Source organism: Magnolia sinica, chromosome 17, assembly GCF_029962835.1.
Source record: "Magnolia sinica isolate HGM2019 chromosome 17, MsV1, whole genome shotgun sequence".
Lineage (NCBI taxonomy): Eukaryota > Viridiplantae > Streptophyta > Magnoliopsida > Magnoliales > Magnoliaceae > Magnolia > Magnolia sinica.
The window spans coordinates 44,078,864-44,099,870 of record NC_080589.1 but is presented as its reverse complement, the minus strand read 5'-3'; the positions used below and the strand labels follow the sequence as shown (position 1 = coordinate 44,099,870).

Below are 21,007 nucleotides of genomic sequence, written 5' to 3'. Positions count from 1 at the left end.
ACTCAGATTGGCTGTGGATTGGTTTAATTCTGTTGTTTGCTTTGTCTCATGGGCATGGTCTTGTGATGAAATCCATTCTAATTTACATCAGTCTTATCTCTTGAAAACGAGATCAAAAGACATTCAGATTGATTTTCATGGTTATATCTTCCAACTAGATGAAGATGGGACTCAAAGTCTAGTTGAGTTCATGAATCAAGTGTAGATCTCCCCGATCTCTACAAGTAGATCCTCTAAATCCCTAGTTTCCTACCTCTGAATTTTATATATTTTAGTTTACTAATTCACCATTATTTCCTCATATTCACCTGATTAGATTTTATCTAATTCTAGCTCTAGTTCTGGTTATTGTTAGATTATGTACAGGTTTCAGTCCCTGTGGATTCGACCTCAGTCTCACCGAGTTTATTACTACATCATAACCCTATACTTGGGGTGTGAACAAGTTTTTGGCGCCGTTGCCGGGAATTGACGGTTACATTTTTTCGAGATTAACTAGATTTGGGATTAATTTAAGATTATGATTTTTACTAATTTTAAGTTAGGATTTTTCTGTTTGATTTCTAGAAACTAACCTATTTTCCTTGTTTTGTAGGATCCTGACATAAACTTCTAATTTGGTAATCCCTTTCCAATTTCTCTACTTTTTTCTATTTTTAGAATTAAGGTTTTAGTTTTAGAAATTTTCTAATTCTAGGCTTTCTTTTTTCTTTTTTCTAATTTTAAAAATTTAGATTCTTCTTTTAACTTTCTATTTTCTAGTATTCTTTTAATTTGAGAAATTAACTTAGCTTCTAGGTTTAGGAAACTTTCCTTTTTAGAAACTTTCTAATTTAGATTATCTTTAGAATTCTTCCTTTCTTAGAAAATAGTTTACTTTCTACTTTATATTTTTAAAAACTAACTTATTTTATTTTGTTTTGTAGGTTTTTAGCTTAGGGACTCTAATTTGGTAACTTCTTTCCAACCTTCTCTTCTAGATTTTTATTTCATTTCTTAGGATTAAGTTTAGAATCTGATTGAGGGCGGCGAGTGTTTCATGCCCAAGTGGGCTTGTGATAACACTCGACGTCTCTTGACTGAAGGAGGATTAGTTAAGGGGTTAACTATCCATCGGAGGGCTAGACATCGCTCGAAATCTCCTGAGTTAATTGAAGTGATGGCTGAAAACCAACCTCTTCTACCCCAACCTAGGATTGAGGATATCCAGGATGAGAATGAGGTGTATCAAGCACCCCCGCCTCGTACTTTATGTGATTATTTACAACCAGCGGGGGTGAGCATGCCCTCATGTATAGTTTTTCCTGAGAATACAGGACATATGGATATCAAACCAGGGGTAATCCAACTCCTTCCTAAATTTCATGGGCTTGAATCAGAATATCTATATTTACATCTAAAAGAGTTTAATGAGATCATAGCCACTTTATATTTTCCAAACATATCTAAGGACATAGTCAGGCTGAAACTCTTTCCCTTTTCTTTGAAAGAGAAAGCTAAGACGTGGTTGCATTCACTACGTCCTAGATCTATTGACACATGGAATGATATGCAAAGGGAGTTCATAAAGAAAATTTTTCCACATCATAAAATGAAAACCCTTAGAAAATCAATCATGAACTTCGCCCAAAAGGAGGATGAAACATTCTTCCAATGTTGGGAAAGGTTCAAGGATCTTGTCAATTCATGCCCACAACATAGTTTCGAAACGTGGCGCATTACACATTTTTTCTATGATGGTCTGACATCTTTCATGAACCAATTGGTTGAAATGATGTGCAATGGAGAATTCATGAATAAAAATGTCGATGATGTATGGGATTACTTGGATAGACATGCTGAAAACGCACAATCATAGAACACATACCTAAAATCAAGCACCATGTCTAAGCCGACTCAATCTAAGGAGAGGGGAGGAATGTATCTGCTAAAAGAGGATGATGATATAAATTCTAAAGTGATTAATCTCATAAGAAAATTCTAGGCCATCGAATCAAAGAAGGATAAGGTTAATGAAACTGTTTGCAGTATTTGTGATTGCAAGATTCACACAACTGAAAATTGTCTAACAATACCTGCCTTTTGAGGGGTGTTGAATGAGCAATCCAATGCCGTAAACAATTATTAAAGACCTTTTAATGGATCTACCTTCAATACATACAATCCTAGTTAGAGAAATCATCCAAACTTCAGTTGGAGGAATGGACAAACGGCTACTCCTCAAGGTTTCTTCAATCAAACTCCAAATCAAGGGAAACCTCAAGAGGATCCAGTTCAAAAACATATTCGAGAACAAGAGCTACTTAATCAGAATTCAGCACAAATGTTCCATAATATCCAGACAGTATTAGGAACGCTTGCGTTGTCTATTCAAAGGATAGAGTCACAATTAATAAGTGGAGGAAAGGGGATGTTTTCTGCTCAACCTCTCCCGAATCCCAAACCGCAATATGAAATAAGTGACCCTAGCTCTTCAAACAAATGGAACAAGCTAAATCCATCACCACTCTTAGGAGTGGGAAGATCATTGACAAAACCATTCCAATTAGGGCTAAATAGCCTAAGGACCCAGAAGTGGACAAAGATGATGGATCTAGCCATGCTCCACAGGAATTAGAACTAAAACCTCAAGGGAAGCCGGTTGCTCTATTTTCCCAATGGTTAGTTGCACCAAAATCTCTCTTTAACTCTTAGGATATTCTAGAGGTGTTGAAACAAGTGAAGGTCAACATTCCTCTACTTGATGTTGTGAAATAAATTCCTTCATATGCCAAATTCCTGAAAGACTTATGTACGACCAAAAGACGACAGAATATTCAAAAGAAAATCTTCTTGACTGAGAAAGCGAGTGTCATCCTAAAGCAAGATGTGCTGCAGAAATTCAAAGATCTCGATAGCCCAACCATATCATGTGTAATCAGAGACTATCGAATTGAGCACGAACTTCTTAACTTAGGAGCGAGCATCAATCTGATTCCCTACTCGATATACAAACAATTAGGTTTGGGTGAATTAAAACTCACCCTAACCACACTACAACTTATTGATTGCTTTGTTCATATACTAAGAGAGATAATTGAGGATGTGTTGGTCCATGTCGATAGATTTTACTATCCTGTAGATTTTATCATCTTGGATACTGAACCCATTAGTAACATGAGCACTCAAATTCTCATCATTCTTGGTCGCCCATTCCTTGGCACTTCAAACGCAATTATCAATTGCAGGAATGGTGTCATGACTATGTCTTTCGGGAATATGACATTGGAGTCAAACATATTTTTCAATACAGGAAAACGGTTAGAGGATGATGACGATTTCCACGACATTAACATGATTGATTCTTTCGTGGAAGATAGGATACCTCTGACCCTATCCTTTGACCCTCTAGAGACGTGCCTAGCCCACTCCCATAATTTTGATGATGACATGATTAGGGAGACGTTCATCATGCTTGATGCTACACCAGTACTTGAAGTTAACCGGTGGATGTCACAATTTGAAGAGTTGCCCCAAACTGATGTAGTGCCTCTACCGTCTAACCTCAAGCCACCGAAGCTTGACCTGAAACCTTTACCCTCTGATTTGAAATATGCATATTTAGGTCAAGATGAGACATACCCGGTAGTGATTTCTGTCCACCTTGAGAAAGAACAAGATAGTATGCTCAATCTACTCTCATTGAGCATAAGGGAGCCCTTGGATGGACGATTGTGGACCTTAAGGGAATCGACCCCTCAATTTGTACTCACCGCATTTATCTTGAGGATAATGTGAAGACTGCTCAACAATCACAACGTAGAATAAATCCAAACATGAAGGAAGTAGTTAAGGCCGAGGTTCTTAAACTATTGGATGTGGGCATCATATACCCTATATCCGATAGTCAATGAGTGAGTCCAACTTAAGTGGTTCCTAAGAAGTCTGGGATCACCATCGTACCCAATGCTAATAATGAACTCATGCCAACTAGAGTTACTACTAGTTGGAGAATGTACATTGACTATAGGAAGTTGAATACCGTCACGAGGAAGGATCACTTTCCTTTACCTTTCATTGGTTATTCCTATTACTGTTTCCTTGACAGCTATTCGGGCTACAATCAGATAGAGATCGCCCCTGAAGATCAGGAAAATACTACGTTTACATGTCCCTACGGCACCTTTGCTTACTGAAGGATGCCATTCAGACTATGTAATGCCCCTACCACCTTTCAACGATGTATGATGAATATCTTTTCTGACATGGTGGGGCAATATCTAGAGGTCTTTATGGACGATTTCTCTGTCTTTGGTCCATCTTTCAACGAGTGCTTAGAAAGTCTTAAATGTGTGCTGAAAAGATGTGAATAAAAGAACTTGGTACTTAATTGGAAGAAGTGTCATTTCATGGTTCATAAGGAAATTATCGTGGGACATATTATCTTGTCTAAAGGAATCGAGGTGGATAAGGCAAAAATCGATCTTATCTCTAACCTAACTCCACCTAAGAACATACGGGATGTGCGATCCTTCTTAGGACATGCTGGGTTTTACATAAGATTCAAAAAGGACTTTAGTCTCATCTCTCATCCTCTATGTAATCTACTTCAAAACGATGCACCATACGAGTGGACTGAGTCATGTCAGGAAGCTCTCACTAAGCTTAAGGGCATGTTGACTAGTGCACCCATCATACAGCCACCCGACTGGAGCATTCCTTTTGAACTTATGTGCGATGCATCTGATTATGCTCTTGGGGTGATTCTAGGCCAGAGAAAAGATAAGAAACCTTATGTTATTCATTATGCGAGTAAGACTCTAAATCCTGCCTAAGTGAACTACTCGACTACGGAAAAGGAACTCTTGACCATAGTGTTCACTTTGGATAAATTTAGGCTCTACTTGATCGGATCTAAGATCAACATTTACACAGATCACGTGGTGCTCAAGTATCTTCTGTCTAAGAATGATGTTAAGCCCCACCTGATAAGATGGATCCTCTTACTCTAGGAATTTGACCTAGAAATAAAAGATAAAAATGGAGTAAAGAACGTAGTGGTTGATCATCTTTCTCGTCTTAATCCCTCCGAATCCCTTCAAATGACACATATCAATGACATGTTCCCTAATGAACAGTTGTTCAGAGTCTTCCATTCACTTTGGTTCGCTGATATCACCAATTATCTTCCCATAGGTTCCATACCGACACATTGGACTGCGCAAGATAAGAAGAAAGTTTTCACCGAGGTGCGCAACTTTTTCTGGGATCATCCATATTTGTTTAAATATTGCCTAGACCAAATCTTGAGGAGATGTGTGCCAGACGATGAGCATCAGAGTGTCATCTCCTTCTGTCACTCGCATGCCTATGGTGGTAACTTTTCTGTTAAAAAGACCATGGCCAAGATTTTACAGTGTGGCTTTTATTGGCCCATTATGTTCAAGGACACTCATGAGTTTTACAAAGCTTATGAGCGTTGTCAGAAATTGGGAGTGTTATCCCGTCGACATATGATGCCCTTGAATCCCATTCTTATCATAGAGGCATTTGATTGCTGGGGCATCGATTTTATGAGACCATTCCCCCAATCCTTTGAAAATCTATATATTTTGCTTGCCGTAGACTATGTCACTAAATGGGTTAAAGCGATTCCGAGTCGGAATAACGACCATCGTACGGTCATTAAATTCTTAAAAGAGAACATCCTTTCCTGATTCGATATGCCTTGAGCCATCATTAGTGATGAGGGCTCACACTTTTATAATAGACCATTCGAGAGTTTAACGAAGAAATATGATATATCTCATAAGGTGAGCACCCCATACCACCCATAGATAAGTGGGTAAGCTGAGATTTTCAATAGGGAGATCAAACACATTTTGGAAAAAACGGTTAACCCTGACCGTAAGGATTGGTCAATCCGATTGATCGATGCCTTATAGGCTTACCGTACTACTTTTAAAACCCCTATTAGAATGTCTCCCTTTATACTTGTCTATGGGAAGGCTTGCCACTTGCCTATAAAGTTGGACCATAGAGCCTACTGGGCGATCAAAAATCTAAATTTCAATCTGGACAATGCTGGCTCACTATGCAAACTTCAGTTGAATGAACTTGAAAAAATTTGGAATGACGGGTACTCGAACTCGAGAATTTACAAGGACAGGATGAAGGCGTTTCATGACCAGCATATTCTACGAAAATCATTCATACCTGGTCAGAAAGTCCTTTTGTATAATTTTCAATTACATCTCTTTCTGGTTAAGCTTCGATTTCGTTGGACCAGCCTTTTTGCCGTTATCAATGTTTATCCTCATGGGGCTGTCGAGATTGGGAATCCAGACAATGGCCATGACTTTAAAGTGAATGGACATCGATTGAAGCCATTTGTTGAGAAATTTGATGCAGAGGACATGTCCATGCCTCTGACTGATCTTGTTTGCCAAGATTGATCTCCTAGTCTGATGAATGCATAGATAGGTTTTCTACTTTCATAGGTGTAAGACCCGTATCCTAGTTCGTACCGTTCCATAGACTTCCGCGGTCTTTCTGATCGAATTCTGGCAATTCTTGACCCGTATCCAACGTTTGCACGCGATCCTAAGCTGAGTCCTGCATACCGAAGTCGGCTCGAACTGAAACCTGTACCTTGGCGACTGCGCCGTCGCCGCAGTTTCAATGCCCAACTCACGCACCGATCCGATACCCAGGTTAGAAGTTGTAGGCCTGCGTTCATTTTGAAGAAATGCCGCGCATTGCAAATTTCAAAGGAATATCTATGGCATGTCCCATTAAATCAAGTCAAGTACACCACCTTACCTCAATGCCACCTCACCCAACAACAAGTACAAGTGGCCACTCCCTCTTTTCCCACAAGTCAACCCTCTCTCTCCCCTCACCATTCCTCTTTTACAAAAAAAATCAAACTCACCCATACCTCTCATCCCCTTCCTTATATCATCCCATCACCTTTTTTTCTCTCTCATTTCTCATATCTCCAAGCAAGAATTCCAAACGTCCAAGCCTCCCCAAGCTCTCCCTCCCAAATGCTAAGTGTGGCCCACCCTCTCATCTCTCATCATCCCCACCATCAAAACCCCATCAACCACCATTAAAAGTTGAGTATAGGAGCATACAAGCCTAAAGGAGCAAGGAGGAGGCCAATAAGGTGGGTGATCTACCATTAATTTCTAATCTTAGGGCCCACTTGTATGTGGGACCTACTTTGATGTATGTATTGTGATCATAGAGGGGCCCATAGTAGCGGGGTCCCTCTACTACACCGTCCCTCTCTCCCTTCCTCTTTCTCTATCTCTCTTTCATTGTTGATGGCCCACCCGAAGATTTATATATTTTATCCATGCTATCCATTTAGTGGACCACACCATAGTCCACATGTGAGGCCCACCCTGCCGCTATCTGTTTGGACAGGCTTGATGAAGGGAAAACACAAATATGAGCTTTATTCCAACCGTTGGTGGGCCACGCATGTAGACCCACATATGTGGGTCCGGTCCCGTTGCAAGCATCTGCATCCAGGCCGTCCAGGGCCTGGACGCTTGCTAAATAAAGGATTATATATATATATATATACATTAAATATCATCTAATGGGCCCCACGTGGGACCCACTTTATGCGTGGATTGTATATCTAATCCGTCCTCCAGAGAACGTCCAGAGCCTAGACGATTTTAAAAAAGAAAAAAAAAGAGAAAAAAAAGGAGTAATGTATATTATTATATAATATAATATGTATTACATCACATATATAATATAATATAATATAATAAAGTATAATATTATTATAATATAATATATATATGATGGTGGGCATACGTGGGACCCACATGTAGCGTTGAATGCAGTCCATCCAGACCGTCCATCAACGGGCGCCCAGGGCTGGCGTTAGTATACATACATTATGTATACATATTTATATAATATATAGTATATATGGTGGACCCACCTGATGTGGGAACTTGATTGGCTGGTGTATCCCACATCAGCCATATAGCTGACTGGATTGACGTCAGCAATGCCTGCGTGCCTCCACCATGAAGTACTGTTATATGAAAACCATCCATCATCTGGACGTTGATGTCAGCAAGCTAGGTGGGGCCTTCCTTGATGAAGGGTCCTATCCAGCACTGTCCAGCAGCTGCTGGACGGTGGGGCCACCTTAACATATGTATGGTTGGGGAACATGGGACCCCTTGGCACGTAGGGTGCCCACGCTATCCAAAAGATGGGACGGTGGGACCCACACCTTCATACGTGATCTACGTACCTTATATCACACCGTCCAATGATGGGGACTACCTTGATGCATGCGTTTCATCCATATTGCCCACCGTCCAGACCTTGGATAGTGGAGCTAGCCGCGATGTACGTGTTTTATCCACTGTCCACATGGATGCGTGGACACCTCTGTGATGTATTTGTTAAATCCACACCATCCAGATTGTGTTGGACGGTGCTGGTAAAATGTTTGAATGGTGCTGGACAATGTTTGAATGGTGTTGATTTACATAAACAATGTTTGAATGATGCTGATTTACATAGATGATGTTTGGATGGTGCCAATTTACATAGACAATGTTTGGATGGTGCTGAATTACCTGGACAATGTTTGGACAGTACTGATCACCATTTGTGGGCCATGTACCCCATGAAATGATAGTGTACAGTGATACACATGTTAAACCCACAACCATTGAAATGATTTTTGATGTGGTCCAAGCCCATTTGAGGCCTATTGGCGCGATGCATCCATGAGGCCCATCATGATGTATGTTTGAGGTCCATATGATAGGGCCCACCTGCTTCTATTTGAGGCCCATGTGATAGGGCTCACCTACCTTGTATTATGAGGCCCACGTGCAGGGCCCACCTGTTGAATGTTAGGCCTATGTGAGTGGTCCATAGTGGTGCGTGTTAGGCCATGTGATGAGGCCCATTGTGATGTATTCATGGCCTATGGGTAAGGCCCATTATGATATGAATTAGGCCCATGACGCGTGGCCTTTTGATGTATTCAAGGCCCAGTTACGTAGCCTGCTTGTTGCATATGAGGCCCATTTGCTGCGTATGTGGGGCCCACCTGTTATGTATATAAAGCCCATTGGTGCGGCCCATGTAATGTGACCGACTTGATGTATGCGGCCCATAAGATGCGACCTATTGCGATGTATATAAGCCCAGGTATGTGGCCCGTTGTGATGTATTTGTGGCCCATTTGACGAGGCCCGATGTAGTGTATATGTGACTCTTGAGTGAGGCCTATTGCGATGTATATTAGGCCTTTGTGTGAGGTCATGGGTCCACTATGATGTTTGGTTCTATGTGAGCCACTCCTTGGGAGCAATGTTAGTTAAATGTTTACATTGGTGGGCAATGATGGTTGAATGTCCACATTGTGACCTTCCCTTAGGCCTTGATAGTCCCATTCTCATCATTCACTTATGGGTTAACCCTAATCAGTGGGCCCCATTCACTATAGACGGATGGCTCCATGCTATCAGATTTGATATAACTATAGCCAAGGGCCGATCTTTAAATTATGGTTGATCGTTTGTTCATCTATGGACCCCGCCTTGTTTATATGCTGATTGTCGTGGCCGATGGACCGATTATTGATCGATTCCGATTGTCATGGCCGATTGTCGATTCTGATTGACATGATCAATTTTCCAATCCTGATTATTTATCGATTCCGATCGTTGTGACCAATTATCGATTTCAATTGACGTGACCAATTTACCGATTCTGATTATCGATCGATTCTGATTGTCGTGGCTGATTGCCAATTCTGATTGATGTAACCGATTTATAGTACTGATTATCAATCAATTTCAATCGTTGTGACTGATTGTCGATTCCGATTGACGTGACCGATTTACCGATTCTGATTATTGACCGATTCTGATTTGTCGTGGCCGATTGCCGATTATCGATCGATGTCAATTACCGATTCTGATTTGTCGTGACCGATTGTCGATTCTGATTGTTAAGGCCGATCCCGATTATTATCGAGGTTGATTCTGATTATTGAGGCCAACTCCGATTATCGAGGCCCATTGTGATGTTATGCGGCCCGTATTTGAGGCCCATTCTGATGAGCATTCGGCCTCAGCTTGATGCATTTAAGGCCTACGTAATGTATGTGAGGCCTAAGTGATGAGGCCCATTATGATGCATTTGAGGGCCGAACGAAGGAGTCCATTGTGATGTATGTTAGGCTCATGTTAAAGGCCCATCGTGGTGTGTATTACCCTATTAAGTGGGACCCATGGTGTTACATATTTGGCCCTTGTGTGAGGTCATGGGTCCACCATTCCTTGGGGGACAATGTTGGTTAAATGTCTACATTGTTGTGAATGATTGTCGATGCTGGATATTGATACTGATTATGAGTATGTGACTACATAGCATCATGATCATGCACATATGCATCATTTACATGTTTGTTATGAGATGTGGTTGACCATTGCATATGCTATTGGACAGGTTGTTATGAGACTCCCTGATAGGCGGAGGTTATCTTACATGAGCGCACGGTATGCGCAGGATTGATGCATGACTGGATTGTATGACTCATGTATCTTGCATTGTGTGCCCTAACGACATCAGGGCCGTAGCCTCCATAAGCATATTGTGGATGGCCAGATGGGACACCGAAAATGTTAGTTTTAGCATACGGGCACCATAGATGTCCCTGGGTGAAAATCTCTAAACCCTCTTAGTACCAGAGGATGCCCCAACGTCGAGACCGAGTGGATATATGAGCGCCCGAGTGCCGAATACCAGGGGGCCGCATCTCCCACTGTGTCGTGGTCGGTTGGGAGGGGGTGTGGCCTTACCCGCTCGAGGGTAGGGGGCAATACTAGGCTGAGTTTGACCAGCTCGTAAATGGGTCCGCTATCGACGTGCCGGATAGGTACTGGCAAACTATTGGCCAGGCGGATAGTGAGGTTTCTTACGCTCACTTGGACTGTGCTACTGGGAGAGAGACAGTACCATTTGGAGTGTACTAAACCCCGGTGATGATCCCAGAGATGAACTGTACTGATATGTGGATTTAGTGAGTAGGAGTTGCATACTCATTCATGCATTCATTCATTCAGTGTCCACTCGGGTAGGTGGTGCGCAACTAGTTGTTACGTGTGCCTTCGCAAAGGTCAGGATTTCGGTTGGGGCGCGCGACTAACCTGAGATCAGGAGTTTACCACATTGAGTCTGACTATCTAAATTTAGGTATGGGACTGGTTTGGATAGAAGTCCCTTGTGATGGACCCCATAACCTGCGATACTACATACTATTATCCCGACTTCACATTCCAGTATGGTCATTCCATTTGCACCGCATATTGCATGGCATTCGTGGCATATGACATCTTAGGTTATTGTGTCTCTGCATTTATATGGTCTAGGTACGATTGATGCTATTTGTGTTACTCATCAGGAATGTATATTCCATTGCACCCTCTGCATTTGATATTTGGCTCTCTTGAACTCCTCATTTGCATAGTTGATTTGTATTGTGTATTCTAATGTTGAATGACTCATGGACTTGTCAGTATTTCCACTTACTCTATTATCTTATGATTTGTGATCTTATCAGCATTTCTGTTTACTCTGATAATTCCTGATCTTGTCAGTATATCTACTTACTCTGATAATTCATGATCTTGTCAGTATTTCTGTTTACTCTGATAATTCCTGATCTTGTCAGTATTTCTGCTTACTCTGATAATTCATGAACTTGTTAATATTTCTGCTTATTCCGACATTGTACGATTTATGGATTACCAGTATTTCTAGTATTGTATAACCATGGCATTGTATTGAATGCTTAGCACTTACCTTGTGCACACACTTACACCACCCTTTAAGCTTTATATAAGCTTATGCACGATAGATGCGTGCAGGTGATGTTAGGTTGTAGCAGTGTTGAGCTTAGAGCATACAGTGGTCTGCTGGAGCTTGATTTTCGATTTATGTATTTCCTTTTTAGCATTGTACTCGAATGATTATATTAGTGGATACGTGATGATGATATTACCTTTGTGATTTGGGTAGACTTGTGGTTATGCTTCTTACGAGTTAAATGTACATTAAAAAATAAAAATCCTCCTTATAGGATCCCAGGATCGGAATCTGGCGTATGGACGCTGGGAGTCGAGAATGGGGTACTATGGAGGCTGTCGGCACCGGATTCGGTGATCAGGATTCCTGTGAATCTGATTTTCGGGTTTGGGGCGTGACAATAGGGCTAGGGTAGTATGCTTTATGTTGTTCTAGGTTAGTCAGTTTTATGTCATTAAGTTAGTTTGTTTCTACATTGTTTTAGGATAGTTTGCTTTTGTTGGTTTCTCTCTTGTGCTGACCCACTCTTATGCTGATATCTTTTGAAAGCCTTGTAATTCTTTTATCTAGGTACTATCTTTCCATCACTCTTCTTTTACTTTCATTGTCCCATGTGCATTGCATGCTTATTCTTTTACATTGAGGACAATGTAGATTTTAAGTTGGGGTGGGAGATTAGGTTACCTAATCAGTGTTTTCTTAGTCTTGAGTAAAAATTGTGAAATTTTTTAAAATTTTTCTGGAAATTTTTATGAATTCGAAGTGATTTTGACAGTCATTGTTGATTTAGACATATAAGATACGTGATATTGATAATTTATGACTCTTGGATTCAGTTATCTGTTAGATTTCACAGTTAAGTTCGAATTAGTAATCCACGATTAGAAGTTGTAAATATTGATTGAGTCATGATTTCACATGTCACATCTCGCTTACACATGAAGGGTTTAATTCGATATTAAAGGATTAACTTGGTAATCACTAAGCACGAAAGGAACCAGCCTGATAAATTTTACCATCATGTTTATAAAGAAGAATTGAAGGGGTTTGGTGAATGGTCTTCACCATAGGTTTGCTCCCTATAGGTGACGATTCGATTCCCCAAGGTTGACATTCAGATGGGCAAATGATCTTCACCATAAGTTTGCTCCCTATAGGTGAAGAGTTGATTCCCCTCCTTGGCGTCATTTTTAATGGAAAAAATCAAAAGTTGGTAAGATGATATATGAGGCAGGTTTTGGTTGTTATGAATTCTCTTATTGATTACCAATGATATCATGAAGTAGAGAAGTGAACCTTAATAATAAGCCTAGGTTACACGATACACTCATGGATCCTGATGTTTAGAATTTTTACTAATTGATGGATTAATATTTTGATCTTGATTATGAAGACTACCATGCGCTTAAGTCTAGGAGAAATTAATGTTCAACATTCATGAATCTTAGAATTCTAGTACCTGGATTGTTTTCAAAAATTACTCGAGTTTATAGAAATTGTCCTGTAATTCTCAACTTATTTTTCGCATACTTTGTTCGGGACTAGCAAAATACTAGTTGGGATTTGTATTGAGGGTCAAATATTGCATATTAAACCCCCAATTATTACATGGATTTACGAACATGATACTGTTTAACGGTCTATTTTAATCATGTTTGTGATGCAAGGTGAATTGACGAGCGTGGATTGAAAACGATGCTAAAATCATGGATTTAATGCTTAGGAATCACCAAGGCAAGGGAAGGACTCCAGCGGACCGAGATCGATGATTTTATATGGCCGAGATTCAAGAAAATCATATGTTTCATGCTAAAGAGGCCTGAAAGTCATCCTAAATGAAAGATCGTAGGGTTATCACCATCCGTTTGGCTCGAAAATTTAGATATGGCCTGAGGACCATAAATTAACCATACATGTCAAATTTCAGTCTTCAGATCCCTGTAGAAGTGGCCCAATGGCCAGATTAGCCCATGAATCATCAACCTAGGACCCACCTGAGATCTGGATATGCTTGAAATTTGGATTCATTCCATTATATGAGGAGAAAAGAAGGATGGACGGAGAAGATTTCGCAAGATCATCATGATGGACCCCACACTACACTGTGTGTACATGCGGTACACATGCACTAGCCGTGCACCGTAATCTCAAAGACAGTCAAACCGTCTTTGACCATCAAAAACAGAAAATTTGTTTCTCTTCTCCAGCGTCCGCCCAAGTACTTGCGGTTGGGACTTTGTGGGCCACCATCATGGGTCTGATGATTAATCTGGATCGTTCACTAGAACCCCGAGGTCCTTATTACCAAGATCTAGGTAGAAAATTTCCAAGCAGCAGTGAGGATTTGATTACATCCGTTCCGAAGGATGATGGACGGTGCAAGAATAACTCTGTGGACCACACCGAATCTGAATGGAATCACACCATTACCGACCGAAATTGCGATGAGAATGCAATTAACGGAGTGGATTTGTTCGTCTAAACTGGTCATGGGCCCCACCATCAGCACAGCGTAAGAGCGCAGGCTCTGTTTGCGCGCGTCCGAGACCCAACTGATCCAGGCCGTTTTGCACTCATGGCCAAGATCGTTCCGATGATCCTGACCGTTAAAATCTCTCATATGGGGCAACCGGTCACCCCTTAAGAGACTGAACGGAGTAGATCAACCGATCAGCTCCCTGTTCCTGCTTCTCCTTTCGCTACGAAAGAGGCTGCGCCTGTTGCTGCGTACACCGACTGCCTCTTTGTGCGGAAACTCTCACCGACCTCTGTTGCGGCGCAGGCAAGGTCGGTTCCTTGCAACCGACCTCTCCACCGCCTACATCAGCCTATAAAAGAAGATGTGAGAAAGAGAAGAGGCATTGAATTCCACGGCTGAGAAGTTGGACGTGACAGAGAGAGAGAGAGTTTTGTTTGAGTTTTTAATTGTTTAATTATTGTTTTTTATGATTATTTTTGAGAGATCTAGTCCCATCATATTGGGCTAAACCTCTTAGCTAGGGCTAAGAGATGAAGCTTGCGGTGTGATGGGAATGATCCTACGGCTCTGATTCATGTTAGACTGGACATATTTTGATTCTAATTTGATTAATATGAATACTTTCAGTTTTTAATGGTTTGTTGTGACTAAAATTACAATAGATATGCGATGGCTTTGAGTATTTCCTTCCCCTTATTATGATTATGCAGTTAGGAAGCCCTGTTGTTTACCATCGCCCCATGGACATGGTTGGATGACAGAACTCTTCCTAACATTCATATATCACTTAGATTGGCAATGGATTAGTTTAATTCTGTTGTTTGCTTTGTCTCATGGGCATGGTCTTGTGATAGAATCCATTCTAATTTACATCAGTCTTATCTCTTGAAAACTAGATCAAAAGTCGTTCAGATTGATTTTCATGGTTATATCTTCTAAACAGATGAAGATGAGACTCAAAGTCCAGTTGACTTCATGAATCAAGCATAGATCTCCCTGATCTCTACAAGTGGATCCTCCGAATCCCTAATTTCCTACCTCTGAATTCTACATATTTTAGTTTACTATTTCACCATTATTTCTTCATATTCACTTGATTAGATTTTATCTTATTCTAGTTCTAGTTTTGGTTATTGTCAGATTACATATAGGTTTCAGTCCCTATGGATTCGACCTCAGTCTCACCGAGTTTATTACTACATCACAACCCTATACATCGCCCCAAGTATAGGGTTGCAATGTAGTGATAATCTCAATAAGACTAAGGTCGAACCCACAGGGACTGAACCTTGTACGTGATCTAAAAGTAACTAGAATTAGAACTAGAAGAAGATGTAATCTAAATCAGAAAATTTTAAGAGAATAATGGTAAATTACTTTAACTAAAACTTGTAAAATTCAAATGTGAGAAACTAAGGATTCCAAGGATCCGCTTGTAGAGATCAGGGAGATCTATGCTTAATCCAAGAACACAACTGGAATCAGAGTCCTATCTTCATCCAATTGAAAGATAATTCATTAAAATTCAAATCTGAACTTCCTTTGATTTAGTTTTCAAGAGATGAGAGGTATGAGAATTAGAATTGATTCTATCATAAAACCATGCCCATGAGACAAAGCAAACAACAAAATTTAACTAATCCACAACCAATCTGAGAGAGTTATGAACGTTAGGAAGGATTCCTTCATCCAACCATGCCCAAGGGATGATGTTGACAACAGGGTTCCCAAATTCACAATTCCTATAATGAATAGAAAATACTTAAAGCTATCGCAAATCTATTATAATTTAAGTCACAACAAACCATTAAAAACTTTGAATATTCTTTATAATCAAACCATAATAAAAGAGAGTTCAACTTAACATAAATCAAAGCCATAAAACCACCCCATCACGCTACAAGTTTCACCTCTTAGCCCTAGCTAAGAGGTTTAGCTCATCATAGATATGATGGACTAAAATCTCTTAAGGAAAGATGTAAATTAAACTAGGAAACCAAGAGGAAGGAAGGAAGGTAGCCAGCCGCCCACACGTTGTCTCTTTCTCTTCTTCTCTTCACGTCTCACCTCCAAGGATGGCTTTGATGCTCTCTGTCTCTTCTCTTCCTTTATAGGCAGCAAGGATAGTGGCTGGAAGTCGATGGAGAAGCTCCTAGAAAGCTTTTTACGTAGTGCATTTCAAACTTACATAGCACCCTACATAGGAAACGCAAACTCATTGCGTTTGGGTGGAGCTTTCGGCCAGAAGACTGTCCCATGATCTGATTTGGCTCCATCGCTAGGGTAAAGACCCCCTTTCCAAGCTCTTGGACGGTTCGGATCGTCGATCTAACTATCATCTCGATCGCAGTGCTGCCCAGAAGTCCTGATTTTTCCCAACGCAAGCCATGTGCATGAGATTGCCCTGAGGTGTTCGATGGGCTCCACAGTGGTGTTTTCAAAGAGATCTAACCCGTTCATTGGATTCCTGGTGTAATATCGGTCAGAAAGGGGTGGTTTCGGTCGAGTTTGGTGCAGGCCAAAGGATCGAATCTTCCCACCGTTCATCTTGCGTTTGACGGCGATTCGCGTGTGTACACGTGCATAGGACCAAAACGACTCCATGGGTACGGTCATGGCCACCCCCTGGATCTAACGGACGGTCTCAATCATCCAAATGATGGATGGTGGTGGCCCACTACACTCGTCCATGCGGACACTGGCGAAAAAAAATGGAAATTTCCATTTTTTTTAAAGAAGGAGATTGGGTCAACGTGCGCTGACCCATCTCTTGGTTTCGGTGCGGCTCGGTTGTGCACCTATGGTGCACACGCATCACGTGGGTAGGTCTCACAGTGATGTTTTTGATAAATATACTCCATTCATCCTCTCCTCCATCCAATTTAAGGGGTTGAAACCAAAATTGAAGCATAATCCAGATATCAGGTGGGCCTCAAATCAGTGATTTAATGGCTGATCTATCCGTTGGGCCACTTCCACGAAGATCCAATGGCTTAAATATTTTACGTGTACGGTTACTTTATGTTCCTTAGGCCAGATATAAAGTTTCGAGCCAAACGGATGGTGGGAACCCTGTGATCTTGCATTCAGGATGATTTTCAAACCTCTTTCACCGTTAATTACTTGATTTTCTCGGACCTTTGGCATGTAAAATCTTCAATCTCGGTCCCCTAAGATCCGTCCCTTCCCTTGGTGATTCTTGAGCATCAAATTCATGCCTTTAGCACCCTTTTTAGTCCAAGCTCTTAAATTCACCCTTGCAATAAAAATATGATTAAAATATAACGTTAAGTATTATCATGTTCATAAAATTAGGTAATAACTGGGGTCTAATATGCAATATTTGACCCTCAACACAATCCCTAACCAGCATTTTGCTAGTCCTGAGCAAAGTATGCGAAAAATATTTTGAAAATTACAGGACAATTTCTATAAACTCGAGTGATTTATGAAAAACAATCTAAACAATAGAATTCTAAGATACATAAATGTTGGGCATTACTTTCTCTTAAACTTAAGCGCAAGGTAAACTTTATGGTCAAGTTCAAAGTATTAATCCATCGATTAGAACAATTCTACACATTGAATTGCATGGGTGTATAGTGTAACCTTGGCTTATCATCATTAAGAGTCCAATCGTCCATTTTCATGATAACATAGATAATCAAACAGAGCATTCATGGATAACTCAACCTAAACCGAAAGTTGCCTTATAGTTCAACCTTTTTATTCTTCCAGCTTTTCATTTTTCCATTGATGGCTTCACACTGTGTCAACCTTTTTAAAGATCTTTAATAGGTAACCGTTTTCGAAGACAACTGTTTTTTTAGCTGGGTATTCTTTTCTCTCTCTCTCTCTCTCTCTCTCTCTTTTAAATGATGGACAAATTCCCTAGGTTCGTTCCTTCCATACTTAATGATTGCCGAGTTAATAATTCAATATCGAACTGAACCTTAATGTGCAAGCTAGATGTGACATGTGAAATCATGACTCAATTAATGTTTAAAACTTTTAATCATGGATTAATAATTCGAACTTAACTGTAAAATCTAAAAGCTAACTGAATCCAAGAGTCGTAAATCACCACCATTAAGTACCTTATACTTCTTAAATCAAGACTATCCTTTAAAATCACTCGAATTCACAAGAATTTCTAGAAAAAATTTTAAAAATTTTCACAATTTTTGCTCAAGACCGAGAAAACACTGATTAGGTAACCTAATCTCCCATTCCCAACCTAAAATTTACATTATCCTCCATGTAAAAGATATAAGCATATAATGCACATGATGCAACAAAATTGAAGGAGAAGTGATGAAAGGATAGTACCTGATGAAGTAATTAAGAGGCTTTTTTCAAAAAGATCTCAGCGTGAAAGTGAGTCAGCACAAGAGTGAAACCGACAAAAAGCAAATTATCCTAGAGCAACTTAGAAAGCAAACTATCCTAACGGCATAAAGCCAACCATCCTAGAACGATAAAAAGTAAACAACCCTAGTCCTATGAAAGAAGGGAAAAAACTACTTAGTCATGCCGCAAGATTCCTCCTCTGGCCAATATCATGATAAATTTCTCAGTAAGTTTCTTAACAAGATCATCCAAAAGCCCTTTTTGCAATAGGCTTGGATGCCCTGGAGCATGAATTTCCAGAGAAATTCATGGACCTCAGCATAAGGTTTCCTTTTAATTTCTTGAGGTATCCAAAGTATATATGATTCACCCGTGACAGAAACGGTTTCAAAGTTAGTATCCCATAGTGAATCAGAGACTATAAGTAGATAGAATTCAGAAAAATTCTGAAATAGTGATGTAATCTCAACACATTCCGAAGTTCCAAAATTTGGTCCAATTTCTAGCTCCTCCTTTAATAGTAAACATTCAGGGTCTGGGGGAGGAGGGGCTTTAGAATAAGGGTTCTCTCGGTCCGTGACAACTACTGAGGTATTGTCTTGCAAGGCATCCACTTTTTCTTTTATCATGGGATCATTTGAATCTGTAAAGTGTGCCAAGAAATCATTCAAAGAGTTAGGAAAATCAGTTGAGAGTGACTCATTTTCCATATTAAAGTTTGTGATGATCTACCCAAAGATTTCATCGTCTCTGGAAGTGGATGGATTCATGCTCTCTTGTTCTCACCCTGCACAGACAAATTAAAAATTAATAGGCGATGCATTGATGTGAAAACTCTGTTCATCGGTACCACCCAGTAAAAGCATTGTATTGTTAAGGGTTGACAACTCAAATGGTGACCTTAACTAGATGGTTTTAATTCCCAGAGTCATATCGAGTGACTCGTCCATCTCCCGAATAATATCATCATTCAATTCAGGGGAGTGGTCTAAACATGTCTCACAAGAGTTAAAAGGGTTGATTGAAAGGAGCTCATTCTCCACATTTAAATCAATCATGTCAGATGGGTGGAGTAAATCATTATGGTCAACCACTTCCTGTACCCCTTGATCATTGACCTGGACCAAACTTAAGATTGATTTCAGAGGAATTTGGGCTGCATATTCATGATCGTCATCCCAATACTCATCATCTTCCAATTTAGTGCAGTACACACTTGGGATGGGATTGCTTCCCTCACATTCTACTCCTAAATTGGGTTGAGGATCGAATAAACTAACCTCTCCCTCATCATTGAAACAGTGTGTGTCATGTGAGTGAAGTGTGTCATCATCATTATACTTGAAAGACACCCACATTTCTTGATCATTCTTTTGAACAGTCATCGAGATCGACTCATCAGGAAATTGAACCATATACTCATTAACGGAATCCAACTCCTCATTCCAAATTCCAGAGTTCGCCATAATCGCATCACGTGAACTCCACTGTTGAATATCTTTTTTAAGTTCTTGCAATCTTTGGAGTTTTTTTGTTGGCTGAGCTCTAGAGTTTGGAAGAAATTTTGAATTGAATTCTCTTGGATTGTTTCTTGTTGAATTTTGAAGGTAAAGGACCCAAGAGAATTATCACTATGATGCATTGCTGGTTCATCTTCCCAACGTTGATGTGTCCATTGATTATAGTCATACGGATTATAGGTGGGAGAATATGATGGTTGTTGATACAAATTATCAGCCATAATATAATCTCTCATTGTTTTCTTCTTGTTTGATGGTTGATTATAATTCTAACTCCCATAATTCTAACAACCCCAACATTCATACACTGTTCTCTTAATCCGTGGGGTTTAATTGTTCTCCCGTATATGATCGTGTAAAGACTTTTTAACCGGTGGAGCATTATATTCCGATCGGTTCTTGATGATGGTTTTAGAAAAAATTTGAGACATAGGTTGATTTCTATCATAATCATCATACATTCCTCCCCATTATCTCTTATCCATCTCAGCATACTGACGTACCCACTCTTGCATGGTGAAACCCTAACTCTGAATCTAATTCTAAAAAATAAAAGAAAAGTCCTACAACAATATGGAAAGTAAGTAGAGAGAAGAAGTTAGAAAGAAGTTACTAGATTGGAGGAGATCTATGTTAGGATCTTGTAAAAGAAAACAAAACTAGTTAGTTTCTAAAAACGGAAAATGGAAAGTTTCTAAAAATAAATTAGGAAAGTTCTAAACCTAAAAATAGGAAGTAAATTAGTTTCTAAAAAAATTCAGAAAACCATAATCCTAAAAATAGAAAAATTAGAAAGAGATTACCAATTTAG

General features: G+C 40.0%; 1 non-coding gene across 1 annotated transcript; it reads right to left on the bottom strand.

Moving 5' to 3' along the window:
- Nucleotides 1-1,597: 1,597 nt before the first annotated feature.
- On the bottom strand, nucleotides 1,598-1,704 carry LOC131232038 (small nucleolar RNA R71). The gene has a single exon (XR_009164643.1). It is a non-coding gene; the product is annotated as a small nucleolar RNA R71 (small nucleolar RNA).
- Nucleotides 1,705-21,007: the final 19,303 nt, after the last annotated feature.